The 18,860-nt window shown below is 38.9% G+C and overlaps 1 long non-coding RNA gene across 3 annotated transcripts in view; it reads left to right on the top strand.

The window, feature by feature from the left end:
* The window catches only part of LOC138683762 (uncharacterized), a 95,936-nt gene extending 77,302 nt beyond the window's left edge, over positions 1 to 18,634 (top strand). For all 3 annotated transcript variants that reach the window (XR_011323198.1, XR_011323197.1, XR_011323196.1), the window contains 2 exons: positions 15,665 to 15,705; positions 18,419 to 18,634. This is a non-coding gene — a long non-coding RNA (uncharacterized lncRNA). The remainder of the gene's footprint in view (positions 1 to 15,664; positions 15,706 to 18,418) is intronic.
* The last annotated feature ends 226 nt before the right edge of the window (positions 18,635 to 18,860 follow it).

Here is an 18,860-nt window from a genome sequence, read left to right as displayed (position 1 = left end):
TTACTGCTTTAAACAGCCATTGCACTGAATGGGTGAAAATTTTATCAATGCTGACAGGTTTACTAAATTCCAGAACTTGCTCAGGAAAGCAGTGGTAGCACCAAGGCCATCTCACTGAACTCAGCATGTTGCTCTCTGTTCACTCCCTGTGGCACATTATTGGATGAACTTTCTCTGACTGTGAGCAATTTTTGCACTTTGGAACATACTGATGTAAGCCTCGGCTTCTGTCATTGATTTGAACTTAATCTGCATGTTGCATCTTTATTGTATGGCCATGATTCATTTAAAAGCAAATGCTTTTGAGCATGGCTGGCTGGCTTTCACGATAGGGTGGGCAGCCAGATAACAAAAACACTTCAGTGCTGGGTTTTTTTGGCTTATGTCTGGAAGGGAAAATGGCTAAAAACATTAGTCTCTCTGCTATTCAGAGTTTTGACTGCTTTAGCTAGGGGGCCGGATTTACTGTTTCCTGTCCAGCAACTAGTTGGTGCATTATGTTCCATGTCTCTTTCCATTAGCTGAGCCCTATATGATGTCAATTGAGAAAAGCAGTAGCTGTACATTATAAAATCCGTGTAATGGTATGACAATGGTAGAGTTATAGTGGCCTTTTACTTGGTTCCAATGTACATTTCACCATTATATTTCATGCCTTCAGCTCAGCTGCAGTGATAGAAAAAGGTTCAGCTATAGCCCAGCTGGAGTTTTAAAATTTTCCCTGAAACATTACGTAAGGGAGCACTTGATAGATGGAAAACACTGATACTCCTTTCAGTTCACCAAATGTAGGACAACAATCTCAGTAACAGGCCTGACAACATCATTAGATACTTCCCGGGGCGGGGGGGGGGGGGGGGGATGGGGGAAAGGGGGCAAACAAAAAATATCTTAGTAAAGTACAAATTATGTATTGACAGAATATGTTTTTCTTTAACCCTTATGTCACAGAGAAAACATTTCTGACAATGGTAGGTTCAGAGAAGGTAAATGAACCCAAAGGATTTTGAGAGACACAGTTACGCTTAGATTTCGAAAGGAGTTCGTGTAACGTGAATCAGAAGACTGGAGCAGTAGGAAGGTGGTCTCTTCTTTCACCATAATTGGGTGCTCATTCAGAGCTGGATTGCACTTAGAGTGAATATTTACCAAAAGCAGCTGTGCGATTTATGACATCTTACTTCATGCCCAAATTTATTTTAAAGATATATATGATGTGATTTTGTTATACTAAGAAAGCAATTATTGGTTGACTTAACAGCTACTTTCAATAATCACAGCAAAAGATTCACACAAATCCAAAAGAGCAGAGAGAGTAATTGGGACCAAATCTTCAAGTTTATCAGTAGCCTATGCCCAAAGTGTGCCCCATTTCTGTGCAGAGTTCCACATTTGCCTATATTGTATGGGTAAAATGCGACTATACATAGGGCTGCCAGGCAGCTATGGCTCTGCCTGTGGAGACATACTTAAAAGTATCATGAGACACTGCAACTACAAATGATTTTTCCACTAACCAAATCCAAAGTACCCTGTGAGATTTATTAGGGACAGGGTATAGCAATGCGTGGTTAGGGTTAAAAAAATTTTTCTGTTCTGAAGGCTAATTTCAATTCACTGTAGTTTTTGCCAGTCCTTTATCTTACAAGCTGGTATTTTGTAGGTTCATGTGCAGAAGGTAACAATTTTGCTCCAGAAGAGGCAGCCGGGTTGTGTGTGTGTAAATATTTCTCACTATATGAAAAGAATAAATGCACAGTGGTAGGAAGTGCATGATTAGGAGAAGGCGAGACTCTGGAAGCAGATATCTGAAGAAGGGGAAGGTAAAATATGGATGGCTTACTGGACTGCATTCCCTTTGCTGTGGGTAAACGCATACTATCCTGAGCATATATGTATTTTTATAAAATGTTGTGATAAGGAAATATTTCACCCACATCACAACAAAACTTGCTTAGTTTGTTGTATCATCAGTGATAAAAAAATAATGTGTTCTTAAGGAGTTGACCCCCCAAAATTGGTCAAAGAATCCTTTTGATACCTAACCTTTTTCAGTGCTTTTTATTTGAAAAAGAAATGGGATTTCTATTGTCTCTAAACAGAATAGATGCACAAAATTGTTAATTTTTTTTTTTCCTTCCCTAAAGGTTGGTTAATTGATAATTTGTAACAGATTTACATGATTACAGGAAAAACCCTTTTTCCAGTCTTCTCTGTTCATGGGATGGCATTTTTTAGTTTCTCTGCACGTTGATCTACCCTGTCCATCACAAGTCCCTGATTCTTTACACAAATAAGACCGTCTTTTTTATGTCTGGACTGGAGCTCATGAGAATCACAGAAGCAGCTGAAATTATTCTGTACCATCATATAGATTACTAACATCTGAGGCTGTAAAAAGAAATCAGAGAACTATGCTTGTGCCAGGCTCTCTCGCTATTATCTTATGATAATACTAGTAATCCAGAAGCAGGCTATTACAGAAAGCAAACTCCTAATATCAGAAAAGATCCCAGAGGCCCTTTAGGAAGATTTAAAGTACAGACAAGAAATGAACAATACTAGAGTATAATGAAGCCTTGAAGATCCTGAAAACTAAAATTGCTATTGCTGTAGGATCCTAAAGAATGTTTAAATCCCAAAGAAAATGTTTATTTTACAGAACATATTCCCATCATATTATTAGTTAAAAGAGGTTATGCATTCCTCCCTTCCAGCTTTTCCCTATGTCTTTAGTAAGAAAGCATTCTTAAGCGTATAGTATTTTGTAAAAGTAGTGGACAAATGAAGATTTAAGAACAGTTAGCTGCCTTGTTGCCATGGTTACCAAGAGTAATCCACACTGCTGAATACAGTAAAATAGAAACAGAATGTACCATTTTAAAGAGGGTACACTGAGAATATTTAAAAGTAAATTAACACTCAAAAAAAGAAAAACACCACAATTTATTTTAGACTGAGCTCCCTACTCAATATAGTTCTCTGTACAAAGCATATTTTATAGGTGGCAGGGTGATAAAAAAATACCTCTGTCATTTGGAATTGATTTTACATAATGTATCTCTTCATTTCTGTAGCTGGAAATGTGTGTGTGCATATGTGTGCACTCATGCAGACATGAATATCTGTTGTAGGGCAGTAGACAAATAGTGTCCTTTATTCCAAATACTAATAATAGCATACAATTTCATCTATACTGTGTGTGGTAAAATATTTAGTTATTATTCTAGGTTATAGACAACTTATGAAGTCAGGTTGTCTGTTTTCCAGAGTTCTGCTCCATGCCATCTTTTCAGATGAAACTCAAATATACTAGCACTTTTTATCAGGAGAGTAGTCTATAATATGTTAAGAAAGATAGAGAAAGACTTTTTACAAGGGCCTATAGTGACAGGACAAGGGGTAATGATTTTAAACTGAAAGAGGGTAGATTTAGATTAGATATTAGGAGAAAATTCTTTACTGTGAGGGTGGTGAGGCACTGGAAGAGGTTGCCCAGAGAAGCTGTGGATGCCCCATCCCTGGAAGTGTTCAAGACCAGGCTGGATGGGGCTTTGAGCAACCCGGTCTAGTGGAAGGTGTCCTTTCCCATGGCAGGGGGGTTGGAAATAGATGATCTTTAAGGTCCCTTCCAACCCAAACCATTCTATGATTCTATGATTAAATAAGGTGTCTTAAATATAATAGAAACAAACAAATGGGGAGTTGTGTATCTCCATACACAATGAATTTTAATATCAAAAGCAATACACTTTGGGTTTTGAGCAACTAGAACACAGAATAACTGAATTTTTGTAAAAGCAGCGTTGTTTTTGCTCTTTTATTATGGTTTTCCTTTAACAGTTAGAAAGCTTGGACAGAAGTTAAGTCTTTTTTATATGTTTTATCCTTGAATGTGTGGTTAGCCTTTGGTATTTATGGATACTGAGTCAAGTTACAGTTGATCCTGCTTTAAGGCTGGGAGATGGACAGGTGTGATGAACTTACACCTCATTTCTCTGTGATGTTCTTCCTTTAGAAAAGGTTTTGTAAGAGGCAATTATCCCCTAAGCCAGAATGTAGGAAACAGTGAGACTGTTTAGTGCAGAAGGTAGCACTGCAGATTTTTATTAACTGTTAATTTCCTTGCAACACTTACAGGCTCCATAGAAATAATATTAGGTCCAGTGACTTTCAATAAGGATACTGAGTTAGATTTTCTAAGTATACGTGTGACTGCATTTAGACACTGAATGCCATAATTTTCAAAAAAAGCTTGGCTTTAAGATGAATTTTTAAAAGCTTGCTGGTTATTGGGCACTTTTGAAAATCTGGTTTCTTACTTAGGTGACAAAGCCTGGGCTACATCATTAGCAGATATAGAAGCTATACGCTCAGGGTTCTTGTGAATCAAAAGTGTAATCTACTTGCATATAGAACTGCACCATTTTCTCATGGTAACTCATGCATGTAGTTTAGTTGGCAACCAGCTAAAAATGTAGTCTTGGCAAAATATTTGAAATCATCACCAATGCATCTAGAAAAGAGAAAAGAAGATTGATCAGTGAAAAGCAGCCATTCAAAGAAAAAAACCAACCTGGGTGCAACTTAACGTTAGTAGAAAGGCAAGATTTCACCAAAACCAGGGTCTTCCATGTGACATCCCAGTGAAACAATTAAACAGAATTTGAACTATGAATTACTGTGTTAGTGAATAAGAAATAACTATCATTAAGGCACCTCTGTGGTAACAGTCTTGAGTTATGCTAGCACCATCTTTAGTGGAGCTGAATTGGGACTCTCTACTCCCAGACTGTTGTGATCATAGAACCTTCCCAAGCTTTCGGACTGAAAAGTCTTTGCTTTGTCTCTTTTGGCTTTCTGTAGAACTCTAACAGTTCTCACAACTCAGATGGACCCTACTCACATATTTGTTTCTGCAACAGTATTCAGCAGGAGCCATCACTATGATGTATATTGACCCTTTTAGATTGGGATCAAAAGAACAGTTTTGAAAGTTAGGGGCAGGGATAGCTGGCCTAGTTTTGCCTGTAAATCAGCCTAGTGAAGCAATAGGTTTCAGATCATGGAGGGCACCTCTCACCTGACTCTCGTGAGTTACTTAGATAAGTAAATGCCAGTTCCCAAGGTGCTTTCTACAGCACCTTGCTCTAGGCAAGTGGTACTTGAATAATAAAGACAAGGAGATTAGAGTGAATCCTCTGGGAAAACTAGAAGAAGGGGATTTTCTAGACCTGTTTCTTGCAAGGGGAGGAACTACTACCAAAAAGGACTGTCATGGTTTCAGCCCAGCCAGTAACAAAGCACACACAGCCGCTCGCTCACTCCTTCCCGCCCTGCTCTGATGGGATGGGGAGGAGAATCAGAAAGGAGAAAAGAAAAAAAACGGAACCTTGTGGGTTGAGATAAGGACAATTTACTGGGACAACACAAAAAGAGAAGTTACAACAACAACAATGGTACTAATAAAAGAATATACAAAATGAGTGATGCACAGTGCAACTGCTCACCACCCGGAACACGATGCTCTGCCACTTCCCCTGCCGAAAGCCAAGCACTGCTCCCAACCTGCTCCCCATTTATGTACGGAGCATGATGTCACGTGGTATGGAATAGCTCCTTGGCTAGTTCAGGTCAGCTATCCTGTCTGTGCTCCCTCCCAGGTTCCTGTGAGAATTAACTCTATCCCAGCTGAACTCAGGACATTATCCACCGCTTATTCTATACCATCTACATCGTGCCCAGATCCTACATTTTCCAATTAATCACCACCACTTTCCTTGTCTTTGAGATATATATATGTATATATATGTGTATATGGACAACCCCCATACAAATAGCATTCCCTTAGTCTATGGGCCATCTCTCCAATGTGTCCATTAATTTTATTTAGTCCATGACTTTGGGGCTCCATCTGTTGTAACAGTCCTTCAACATAGGAGACATGGTGTGTGGTGTTGGATTGTTACATACTGTCTCTGGAGCTTGTGGCTGGTATATTTGATAGAACCCATGCTCTTGGTCTGCAGGCTGAAGAGGTTGGTCTTGAGGAAATCACTGGGTGCCAGTTCAAGTTCCATCACTGTTGCACTTGGCTCAGTTTCAAAGTCCATCCTTCAGTCATTTGGGTAGTTCTTACTGGAACACCCTTGATATGGTGCATAGCCACTGTAGATTTAATGACATGCATTGGCAGGTTATTTAGCAGTTAACATCATACAGCCTAATTCACTGGCTATTCTCTCCCAAAACCAAATCTCCTTGAGGCACGCATCAAAATTCCCCATCCTTCTGCATCACCCACCAAGTGCACCCAGGTCCTTGAGCAAAAGCAATCCTGTGGATGGGTTTGTCTCTGCCTGACGCAGGACTAACCCAGACTGTCTTTCCTAACATACTCCTCATGCGCACTACAAGGACTTTATTTCCTTCTACAGTATGTGGAAGTCTTGGCTGGGCGGGGCCAGCCCAATTGGCAGATCCTCTAGTATTAACCAGCCAGGTGCCTTTGCTAAATGTGTATCCCAGTGTTTGAAAGTCCCACCCCCATTGCTCTCAGTGTTGTTTTCAGCAGTCCACTGTATCATTCGATTTTTCTGGAGGCCAGTGAGTGATATGGGATGTGATATACCCACTCAATGCCATGCTTTTTGGCCCAGGTGTCTATAAGGTTGTTTTACAAGTGAGTCCTGTTGTCCGATTTGATTCTTTCTGGGGTGCCACGTCGCCGTAAAACTTGTTCTTCAAGGCCTAGGATATGTTCTGGGCTGTGGCATTGGGCACAGGATATGGTTCCAGCCATCTGGTGGTTGTTTCCACCATTGTAAGTACATGGCGCTTGCCTTGGCAGGTTTGTGGGAGTGTAATGTAGTCAATCTGCCAGGCGTCCCCATATTTATATTTCAGTCATCGCCTTCCATACCACAGGGGTTTTAGCCACTTGGCTTGCTTAATTGCAGCAGATGTTTCACTTTCATGGATAACCTGCATGACAATGTCCATGATGAAGTCCACCCCTCGATCACAAGCCCATCTATATGTTGCATCTCTTCGCTGATGACCTGAGGTATCATGGGCCCACGGAGCTATAAATAGCTCACGTCAGTTGCTGGGGTTAAAATAATGAAGGTGATAATTCTCCATCTTCTCCTTCTATCCCAGTTTAACTTTGATGCTTTCTTTGTCAATGTACTATTCCTCCTGTCACCCACTTTGTGTGGGCATGAAGTTTACTCCTGGCTATAATAATGTTGGAGTAGCTACTGGTATTTCACAACCCCAACGACTGGCAATGAGTTGCCTTGAAAAGGTGAGGTGAGCTGGCCTGAGGTGCTAGGCACTAATGTAGAGTGAAGGCTCTGGACACTGCTGCTCTGGAGAGGGAAGCTGTGTGAGAAACCTTTCTCATTCAGCTGCTATTGCACCCCACCAATTCCCTCAGGGTATGTCTGTGGTTGCAGTCATAAGTGATTGCAATGTTCACTGTGTGTGAAAATGCACATTAGCTAGGTTTAGAGGTGGAAAACACCCCAGAAGCAGGGTAAATAAGCTTAGCAAGGGTGTTCTGTGTACCTCATCAGGGATGTTAGTAATAACTCTTATGCACAGACAAAGCTGAATTGAATTGCTGCTGTGACAGCTGCATAGACAGATCCCTAGCCGTTAAGAGGGCTGCAGGCTTCACAGTCCTATTCTGAAGTTGTGGGGGTTTTTTTTGTTTGTTTGTTTGTTTTTTAATACATATACCAGTGTTTTCTCCTTACCTTTTTCCTAATACTCTGATGTGGTAAAATTACATTTGTCTATCATGCTGCCTGATCATATAACTAGAAAAATGATATTTTTAGTTTGAAAAAGAAATGCTACCCCTGCTGGTAGGTAAATCTGCAGGGAGCACCCTGTAGCAGTGATTGTTTCACTCCAGATAACAAAGCATTATCCACAGGTTTAATTTTATTATTGTTTTAGTTTTCTGCCAAGGATGCCCAATAAGAAAGGTCAAGGTATCATCAAAGCATAGACAGATTTTTGCTGAATGACATAAAACTGTCAGAGATGCTGAGCTTTGATGTTCCATTAAGTGATCGATGTAGATTACTGACTTTTGGCTAAATGCTGCTCAACTCTATAAGGTCAATATTTGTTAGTTCATTGGTAGAATAATTAATCAATCAATACAGGATGCTTGAAGTCAGGAAAAAAAATATTGCCAAGACTGTATGTCTGGCATTAGTAACTAAAATTATTTCACAATGTCTTTAGAGTGTTATTAACTTCCTGTGTACAGAATTTATTTGTAACCATCACATTTCTAGTGGAAGGAAGAAAAAAAAAAATAATCCAAGTGAAGAGCACTTCTTGTAACCTTGAGCTCCTGGAAGGAAAAACCTCTAACAAGCGGAGTGCATCATCATTAGTTCTTCCCTTTCACATCATCACACTCAGCTTGGGAAATAATTACATGCAATTTTTCTATTTTACAGTTGGGCCACATGACACAATATTCTTTCTTTAAAGCTCCTATTCCAGTTCTCCCATTTTGTCTTTTATTGTAGTCTATAGCATTGCCAGTAGCTTCTCACATGTCTCCACTGGAAGCTTTTACAGTACTGGATGTACAGTGCTTTGCACAATGAGGGTCTGAACCATCAGCTGGGACTTTTTAGACCACAGACTACTGCAGTAATATTAATGAATAGGGATAAAGGGCTTTCATACATACCCTGGGTATTTTCCAGATATAATAGATTTAAACTTCACAATTTCATTAGAATTTGTACTCTAATGCACATCACATTGCTTTCAACTTACATACAAAACGTGTGTATAGACTTCTTGTCTAGAATGCTAACATGAACACTTCTTCACTCAATTCACATGTCCAGGATGCTTTCAGGCTGTGGGAATTGAAAGGAAGAGCTCTTTCACAGAGGATTACAAAAGGACAAGTTTGTAATGGAAGATTTTGAGTAAGTTTAGAAACAAATTCCATCTTTATATATCTTGCAATTGTGCATACACAAATGTCACCTTTTTGTGGTAAATTTCTGCAGTCCTGAGCACAGTAAGATCTTGATCTGTGTATGACACTAAAAAAATCATAAATCATAATAAAGAAGTGCTTTTAAAATAATTGTTTATAATTGATGGTTGCATTCAATAACGAGATCCAAATGTGTCCTTGAAAATTAAGGAAATGCCATGCTGAATGTTTGAAGAATAAATAGCTGACCCTGTCCGTAAGGAAAGAAGTAAGAATATTGTTTCCCTTGTGTTTTTCTTCTTACCAAATCTAAGTATCAAACTCAAATTAATCAATATCAAAATTAATTAATAGAAGTGGGAAAAAAGGGAATTGCAATACAGATCCTAGGTTTGCTAGGATCAATCACTTAGGACTTGGAAAAAGTAGAGAAAGAACAGCTTCATGGTGTTCAATGGTGAGAGACACAGCTGTATTTTGTCAATGCTTAAGAGCTACATGCCAGCTGGCTTGCAAATGCTAGACCTAAATAAGAGCATCTCCCTGGCTTTGATTTTTAAGTAGGCCACGCTATGGTTTTATGTAACTCCCTCAACCATGCAGTCTGGTAGAACGATTCTGCAAGGGAGAGGCTAAGCACTGCTATGCAGGAGTTCATTCCTTGCCATCTGACACTAAGGGCACATTGTTCAGAGCAATTGGGGCTGCACCAAGTACTATGAAATTATGGTCCTTTAGACCCTACTTATCCTGACAACAACAGCAGAGACTTTTACTTCCATTTTAACAATGGAGAACTGAAGCACCGACAGCCTACATGTCTTGAATTTTGAGCAGAGCAGGCAACTGTGCCCAGATTTACCGAGCCATAGTTTTATTTTGAATCAACTGAAAATACATAAGCCTCTTGGTACTTTATTAGAATTACTAGAAGTTTGATATACTCTCATAATAAGTTTAATTCAAAGGATATGACAGTTATGTCACTCATTTTCTCACACAGTTATGTCAAAGCTGTGGATTTATGAGGCCTTGTTAAATTGGTAACTATATAATTTGATTGATTTTTTTAAAGAGTTATTTTATTACAGAAATATTTGTTTGTGGTTTAGCATGATGGAGCCCAGAAAAGACAGGCTCAGAGCTTTTCTCTCATGTTATTGGTTAGTTCACAGTTTGTATAAAGTCAGTCTAAGACCACAGATTACAAGAAAATTCTCTGACGTAACTTCTCCAACAAGGTGAAAGTTTTACAGTTTGTCTTGTACTACCTCATGGTTTAATTTTTCTGGATGTCTATGTAGAATTAGAATAATGTACTTCCATTTTCAAATCCTGTAATAACATTAGAGATCCATTTGCCTTGCACCATCATCTACTCATTCAAGTTGAGATGGCTCAGGGTGTCAGATGGTCTGAGCTTTGCAGAAGGGAAAAGGAGAACTTCAGTGAAGTTTCCTATGTACCATGTTTCACTGGATTATACTGGGTTTCTGTGCCACAATTTGTTATATCACATCACAACTAACATGTCATGACAGAAATAAACCAATAAGGACACAAGGTACCACAACACTTAGCTCTAGCAAATGCATACAACCAGAAAATCAAATGGCATTGAAACAGACATTGCACCTCAATTACCGTAATTTCCTTTTCACCAACAGTTTTCACACAGTGATTCTAGGATTTTTATGCTGACAAAAGGCCATCATGATCCAAACTGTGGTTCCAAGCAGGGGTTAAGCATCTCTCTGAAATGGGAAAGCCTGCTCTGTTTGAGCAACAATTACTCTGAAAATCAGAAGTCTGAAGAACAGTTTTCTTCCCTAATATGGGACTGCAAAAATGATCTCTAAACTTATGTGTTACTGTTATGCTCCCTGTCGTACTCCATCAGGTTGGAAATATCTCAGTACTGGGTGCTGTACAGACATACAGAAAGATATATTATCTGATTCAGCATAAGTATCTTGAAATTTGAAAGAATGTTGGAAAGAAAGCTGGAAATCCCAAACAGCTACTTTCACTGGGAATCAATAAAAAATTAATCCAAGTTCTGATTAGGGTGTAAGTTACAACATAACAATCTCTCTGCCATCAGGAGATGCTGGAGAGCTTCCGAAAGGAGGTAATGTTGTTGTCTCTGTTTTATAGAAAAGGAGGAAAACAAGGAATTGATTTGTTCAGAATGACCCAGGAGGTGAGTAGCCAAAGCTAGACCAGGGGTAATGCCATCAGAGAGGTGAATACATGTTACTTTGTCTGCTCCACCGGGTGCATGTTCTATGGCTTCTGATGAAGAAGCTTTCCAAGCAGTAACAATGTAGTCAAGATGTACTCAAAAGTTCCCTGAAGTACAAGCATGTTAAAACTGGCTGCCTGTAATTTTCTCCTTTTTAAAACTTTTTCAAGGAAGATTCCTCAGAACATTTATGATATTGGTAAAAGGTTATACCCTTTTAAGAATTTTAAATATTGGAGGTCATATTTTTCTGAAGAATTGTATGCAGAGGAAATTCTTGATAGTAGTCATTTTCTCAGCTTGTTTTTCCCCTCTGGCTGAAAGCATTTACTTCAGAGGCAAATGAAAACTTTTGCTTTTTGGGAATATTGTCCTAAACCCATTTTTTTTCCTTGTAGAAATACAAGCCAAAAAGCCCAAGAGAAAAATCAATGTTTTCCCACTTATCCATCTTTCTTGTTTTATGTTTGGTTGCAGTAAAAGAACACAGATAGATGATTTGCTGCTATTTAAATATGAGTTTTGTCTTGAACCCTGTCAGAGTGAGTAGCACTCAATATGAAACTGCAAAATAACCACTTTTATGAAGAGTTCTTACAAACAGCATCAGCAAATGTCTCAGAGATTTTATCCTGTAACATGCCTGGATGGCACCTTTAGCATAAGCTATGATTTATATCTAGATGCAGCTTGATATGTAGGTGGATAGTTGTGTTTCAAAGCAGGACGGTCAGCAGGTAAATTTTCTAAGCCAGACGGGTTGCCAGTACAGAGGGACTGGAATAGCAACCAATGGTGTGGGTACAATTGTTCCCCAGATTAGAGGAACACACAGCCCTGTGAAGTTTCCTTTGCAGAGTACAGCTGGATGGAACTAGACATTTGGAGGTTATGTACATGTAAATTGTATTCTGAAGTACACTGGCATATATTTTCACATATTTTTAATGGGCAGATACAAAAGGAAGGTTTGTAGGAAATCTGATGGCACACACATTTGCTAATATCCGTGTGGTGTGTTGATCCTGATGGGACACCAGGTGCCCAGCAAAGCCACTCTATCACTCATCCCCCTCAGCTAGACAGGGGAGAAAAAATATAACAAAAGGCTTGTGGATCAAGTTAAGGACAGGGAAAGATCACTCATCAATTACTGTCACGGGCAAAACAGACTCGACTTGGGGAAAATCAACTTAATTTATTGCCAATCAAACCAGAGTAGGGTAATGAGAAATAAAACCGAATCTTAAAACACCTTTGCCCCACCCCTCCCTCCTTCCCGGGCACAACTTCACTCCCGAATTCTCTACCTCGTCCCCGCAGTGGTGCAGGGGGATGGGGAATGGGGTTTATGGTCAGTTCATCACACGTTGTCTCTGCTGCTTCATCCTTCTCAGGGGCAGGACTCATCACACTGTTCCCCTGCTCCAGAGTGGGGTCCCTCCCACGGGAGACAGTCCTTCACAAACTTCTCCAGTGTGAGTCCTTCTCACAGGCTGCAGTTCATGAATTGCTCCAGCGTGGGTCCTTTCCACGGTGTGCAGTCCTTCAGGAGCACACTGCTCCAGCGTGGGTCCCCCGCAGGGTCACAAGTCCTGCCGGCAAACCTGCTCCAGCGTGGGCTCCTCTCTTCACAGGGCCGCAGGTCCTGCCAGGAGCCTGCTCCAGCATGGGCTTCCCACGGGGTCACAGCCTCCTTTGGGAACCCAGCTACTCTGGCGTGGGGTCCCCCACGGGCTGCAGGTGGATATCTGCTCCACCGTGGACCTCCGTGGGCTGCAGGGGGACAGCCTGCCTCACCATGGTCTTCCCCACGGGCTGCAGGGGAATCTCTGCTCCGGCGCCTGGAGCATCTCCTACCCCTCCTTCTTCACTGACCTGGGGGTCTGCAGGGTCATTTTCTCACTCCTCTCTCCAGCTGCAGTTTTCTGTGCTGCAACAACTTTTTTCCCCCTTCTTAAATCTGTTATGCCAGAGGCGCTACCACCATCACTGGTGGGCTTGGCCTTGGCCAGCAGCAGGTCTGTCTTGGAGCCGGCTGGCATTGGCTTTATCAGACATAGGGGAAGCTTCCAGCAGCTTCTCACAGAAACCACCCTTGTAGCCCCTCCACTACCAAAACCTTGCCACACAAACCCAATACAATCTGTTAATGGTGGAAGTGATAGGCAACCTCTATATTATGAACTGATAGGAGGCACTAAACATGAAAACATTGCTTTCTTTTGGCTGCCTCGGGGCTGTCTTAAGTGCTAAGCTTTTGATCATAGTGACAGTTTTAAACCCCTTAAGAAAACTAGAACTGAAAATAAAAAAGCTGACAGCTGTGGCTCACCTCTCTCTGTCTCTGTTTGCCTTCCCATATCCTAAACCCTTGAAGATCTCTGGAGAGAGATACAGCTCCTACTGCACATGTGGTGAAACAACAGTCATCATGTGTCCCTTGCAAGTGTACTATATGTGTCCTTTTTACTTCTGTCAGGTTATTGAGACTACTAAAAGGCACGACCCTCAAGATATGAACACACGTTACTCGAAGAGCTAAGGTGATGCAAGTTTATAGTATGTATGGTGTCCTTACGTCTGTGTGAATTCTGAAATCTGGTTGCTGTTGAATAGTAATCAGGCAGCAAGCAGTTTATGGTTTAAGTAAATTCAACTGTGAAGCCAATTAACCTCTTTGGGTGGGTGGGTGGGTGGGGGAAGCAAACTCTTGACAGGAACAGGGAAAGCTTTAAAACACACTACAGAACTAAAAATATAATTTTATCGTATAATAGTTATTACATGTTTAAAAAGTTTCATGTTATATTTGGCCAATGAACGAATGGAGATAAAATCTGAATGTCAGGTTAATACTAAGTCTATTCTAGCTGTAGATGCTGTTGCTGTAATTATGACATTCATTATCGCTCTAGGAAAAACCACAAAACCCTAATTGTAGAAATACATACACTCAGATTTTATGTGCAAACACAAAAGTAGGCTTTTTTACAAATGCAGCTGTGTAACTGTGAATTTTGCAGGTATAGCTGGAAAGATCTGTTCAAAATAGGGTTAGTAACAGCCACTCTAACATAAGCTATTAAGAACTTTTATGGAAACTCTAATGCCACCTATACAAATTCTTTATCACAATCAGTTCAGCTGAATAGCTACGTGGGGAATTGTAGAGACAGTAGATGAGATATTCCATTTATGGCCTTGAAGGACATTGTAATGATCTATTGTCCAAGATCATCAGTGCTGTGGCTCCTAAACTATCTTCCCAATATACCACTTTCTAGAGTCATCATAGTTTATGGATGACAATGACTGATTGCATATTTGGAAGCACTACTGGCAGAAATTACGCTCTAGTTATGGCTGAGAAAGTTTTCAAATTTCTGTACTGCAGGTGAAGGGGAAGTAAAACATAAAAAAAAATTGTCTTCTATTATAGCATCTGATAAATCTGCTTCAGCAGAATTCTAATATTGGCTGCTGACAGACTGATAAATCATTGCAGGCTCCACTTAAACAAGTTAGATTTCTCTTACTGTAGGGAAATTTTCTGTTGACTTCAAGAATTAGATCAGAATCAGACAGAACCACGTTTGTGGTAGGTGAAATGCACTTTTTTACTTGGTAGGCTTAGACTAACATTATTCACTGCGTTTCTAAAGACAATAACAGAGATTCATCCAGTGTTCTCTGAATACTTCTGTGAACAATGCGCATGATGCTGGGTTACCAGTCTAAAACAAGCTGAAACAGCCTCCCTTAAAAAAAATTATTCGGCCTGAAATACATACTTTTTTTGTCAAAACAGAAAAAAAATATCTCAGTGTATAAAGAGGAATATAGGACTCCATGTGTAGTGTCATGTGTAGTAGATACATTGGATTTATCTACACAAATCTGTGAAGTGGTTTCTTTAGAGAGTTTCTTTGGGGGTTTCCAGTGCAGAAGTGGAAGCACTGTGCAAGAAGTACGATAATCCGCTGTTTTGTTAAAGCCCTGTACTGTCAATGGCCTTATATATTTTGATCGGGATTGCTTCTGCTCCTGTGTTTATGCACACAATATCAAGAGTAGCAAGTAAACACAGTTAACAGTGACGTAGTGGGCAATAAAAATATGCTTCAGGTTTCCCAAAAGACTATCTTAGGGATAGTCTCAATGTGGAGATGGATGTTCCAAGTTTAAGCCTGATTACTGAGAACTACAAAAAAGACTGTGGGAAAAAAAAAAAAAAAGTAGAAGAGGCAAGATGGTTCAAAATTTTTAAGGTGGACAGAAAAATACACTGTTAATTCCACTAAGTCCAGAATCAACAAGGAAAATGACAGAGTAATTGTAAGTGTTGATGTGGCTCCTGGGTCTTTCTAAGCAATGAGAGATATATTTATACTGCAAAAACATGTAATGTATCACTGTAATTTTGTATTTTACAGCCAAAAGATTCAGATTCTAAAGCTGAAAGCTTAATAAACAGGTAAGTAATGGAGAAGAAATACTTCAACACTGTTTATAATCCAAGCAAGCTTTAAAGTCCTATGTATCTTTGTAACTTCCTCTCTAGGAAGTAAGCCTTGTTTTAGAAAGGTACTATATAAGTGCTTTGTTTAATGATACTTCACTGAATTGGAGCTGTAGAGCCATTGCACTGAATGTTTCAAATATGTCACCATATAGTTACCTTCTAAAAGATACACAGTCACTTAAAATCCTCTTCTTCATATCTGATGATGTTGATAAAACATTATCAACATTTAAATTGGTTTAGTAGTCTCAATGACAGGAATCACACCAAGCAATATAATTCATTCCAGACTCTCACAGCCCAGTAACTGTATTCTCTGACACAGAACCAGCCAGATCACAAATGAGATAGATACAAATTTTAAACTCCTGTCAGAATTTGAATTTGGAGGTTGTTAGACCCTGTTCTAGACATAAAACAGGCATTGCATGGAAGTCCAATAGTTACTACCTAGACACGGAGAATATCCAACTCAGGATCTGGTTTCAGGGTTGAGACCTGTTATGTAGCATAGAGAATTGATTTTAGTGAATTCATAATTGCCTTTATAGAGAGTTTGACAATAGGAATTGCCATGTTCTGTTTTTACTACATAGCACATTCATTAAAGCATAGCATTGAAAGAATTATTGTGTATGAAAATGGTATAGGATGGTATTTATTAAGAATAAAAATGGTTCATTTGATTACCTTGGTGTTTTCCTGTCCAAAAGTTTGAATGGTAGTGAAAATGGTGTCTGTCTTTTACAATCATGATTTTAAAAAAATCATTGGCAGAGATTAACCTCTCTGAACAGTGGTTGTTTGTAGCATAAATGGACTTTTCTTTGTGCATACAATAATGTTATCTTTAGCAATCTGTCCTGCTTAGCAGAAGCTCCTTAATTTAGCAACATAACTGCTTCAAAACACTTCTTCTTGCTTTCTTTTTAAACAGCCATTTTTTCCTAATACAGTTCTGATGACCTTGATGGATATTATATCCTGTTTCTATTGTCCTAATACCCCAGTTAGGGTCTCTCAGAGTTTGCTGATAATTTCTTTGCTGTGTTTGTAGGTGATGACAATTTTGATAAGCTACTTACACTTCTGTAATATTTCAGATTAAAATTTTATACTGCATCTCATTTGATTCTTAGTTTATTAGTTCTAATATTCAGTGACACCTCTGTCAGGTCAAAGTGAAGGCAGAATAAATAAAGAATAAATAATGAATAAAGAGTTATTATGAATAAAGAGATATTACCATTCTTCATGAATTCTTTTTTTTATGACAACAGAAAGACCAACTCTATTATTTTTTTCAAGGACACTTTACTCCACACATTTGCATAAAAACTCTTTTATTAAATTTACAAGAAAATATGTGAGAGTTATCCACTAAAATAAATGCTCAGTTACTCAGTTATTAAAAAATGTATTCAGTGTATCCACATGGCCCACGTACTAGAAAAATCCATCTCGGTAAAAATTTTTTGTTTTGGTGGAGGTTTAAGTGCCTAACACAACAATGAATTTTTAATTCAGTAAGCCAAGTAGTTGACTAAAAATCCATTGATTGTGAGCAATGTGGCAAAGGGAAACCTGATAAAAACAAAACCACATTGAGTCTCCTGCTGAACCTTCACTTACATGTTCCAAAAGAGGGCAGCAAATGTCTGCCTATCCGGTGCTTTTCAGTTCTGGTCAGCAATGGTCACTGATGGCAGAGTGATGCAGATCTTTCCTATATTTTAATCTTAAATTGCTTGTTATGATCAGAAAGGATTTTTTGCGGAAGGGATGTAAGCCTGATTGGCTCATCTGTACAATACGTATCTTTTAAAATATTAACAAGAGGAAGAGGCTGCATGCTGGATTTTTCCTTTATCTTACTGCAGGTCTGGTAAAATACAATTCAGAATAGACACGACAAAATAATCTGTGCAGTTCAGAATAAAATCTCTCATATGTTCTTTTACACCCATATTCAATTTCCTCTTTTTTTCCCCTCCTGTAGTAGTGAAAACATTGACTAAAAATAAATAGCCACGCATCCTAACCCAAAGACACATGCAGGAAACAAACAAACAAAAAAATCTTTCACATATGGAATTGGAATTCTACAGTACAGTAGGGGGGTTGTAGTATCAATGTACATCTTCAGAAAGGCTGAGCAGAAAAAACAGGGATGAAATTAAGACTTTCTTCTGAAGAGTTAATACACCAGGTCCAAAATGCTGTTTCTTCTCAGAAAAAAGTCTGAAAAATAATGTAGATATATATAATTTATTGAGTATTTTATTGTTCTCTTTACTACTCCCCCTAAAGATGGCTTACTAACTCTCACCACTGTGAATGTGTATTCTTATGTTCATACCTGCACACACTTATGTATGCTTTTGTGAATTCCAGCTACTACATTTTCCACTTGTTTGCATGGATGCTCATTTCAAAAGTAGCTAGTCTTTAAACACAGAAAAATAAGGAAGGAAAAAAATACAATTGCCACATAAAAGCAAAGAAGTGATTAAAAGTCTCTCTCTTTCTAATAGGGAGAATAAAATTGGGATTTTTAACAACTCTAGGATTTTTTTTTTTCAAATTCAGAGTGACTTTTTTTTAAAAATAGAATCTTGAAAATTATGACACAATATGTTGACAGTATTTTGCCTCCCTTTTGCAGAATTGGAAGACATTTCATAGAAAAGTGTGCAGGAATGGCTTGCATGCATAGAAGGTACAGCTATAAACTAACGTCAAAAGGCACATTGTGCATTATGCATAAAATACCTTGAAATTTTTATGTCTTGGTAAATTTTTGTAGTACTGAAGTATTTGAATTCTATACATTTGTTCAGCATGTTAGAAGGCTCTTGGCCTATCCATTTTTAGTTTGCTTTCCAGTGTGTTAATATTATGTGTCTCCTTTAAAACCATTTGGATTTTCTGGATGTTAATTCACTTGTTACTAGTTGGATGAGGTTTATTATTAGAACTTCATATTCCTACCTGAAATGCTCAGAGCAGGGCTAAATTTGTCAGGTCACTGGGGGCCTTGTCCAGCTGAGGTTTCAAAACCTGCAGGAATGGAAATTTCACAACCTCTCTGGGTAACCTCTTTCAGT

The sequence above is a fragment of the Haliaeetus albicilla genome, chromosome Z, assembly GCF_947461875.1.
Source record: "Haliaeetus albicilla chromosome Z, bHalAlb1.1, whole genome shotgun sequence".
NCBI classification, from domain to species: Eukaryota; Metazoa; Chordata; class Aves; order Accipitriformes; family Accipitridae; genus Haliaeetus; species Haliaeetus albicilla.
Note: the sequence above shows the minus strand (reverse complement) of the source record. Positions and strands in the feature narration are given on the sequence as shown.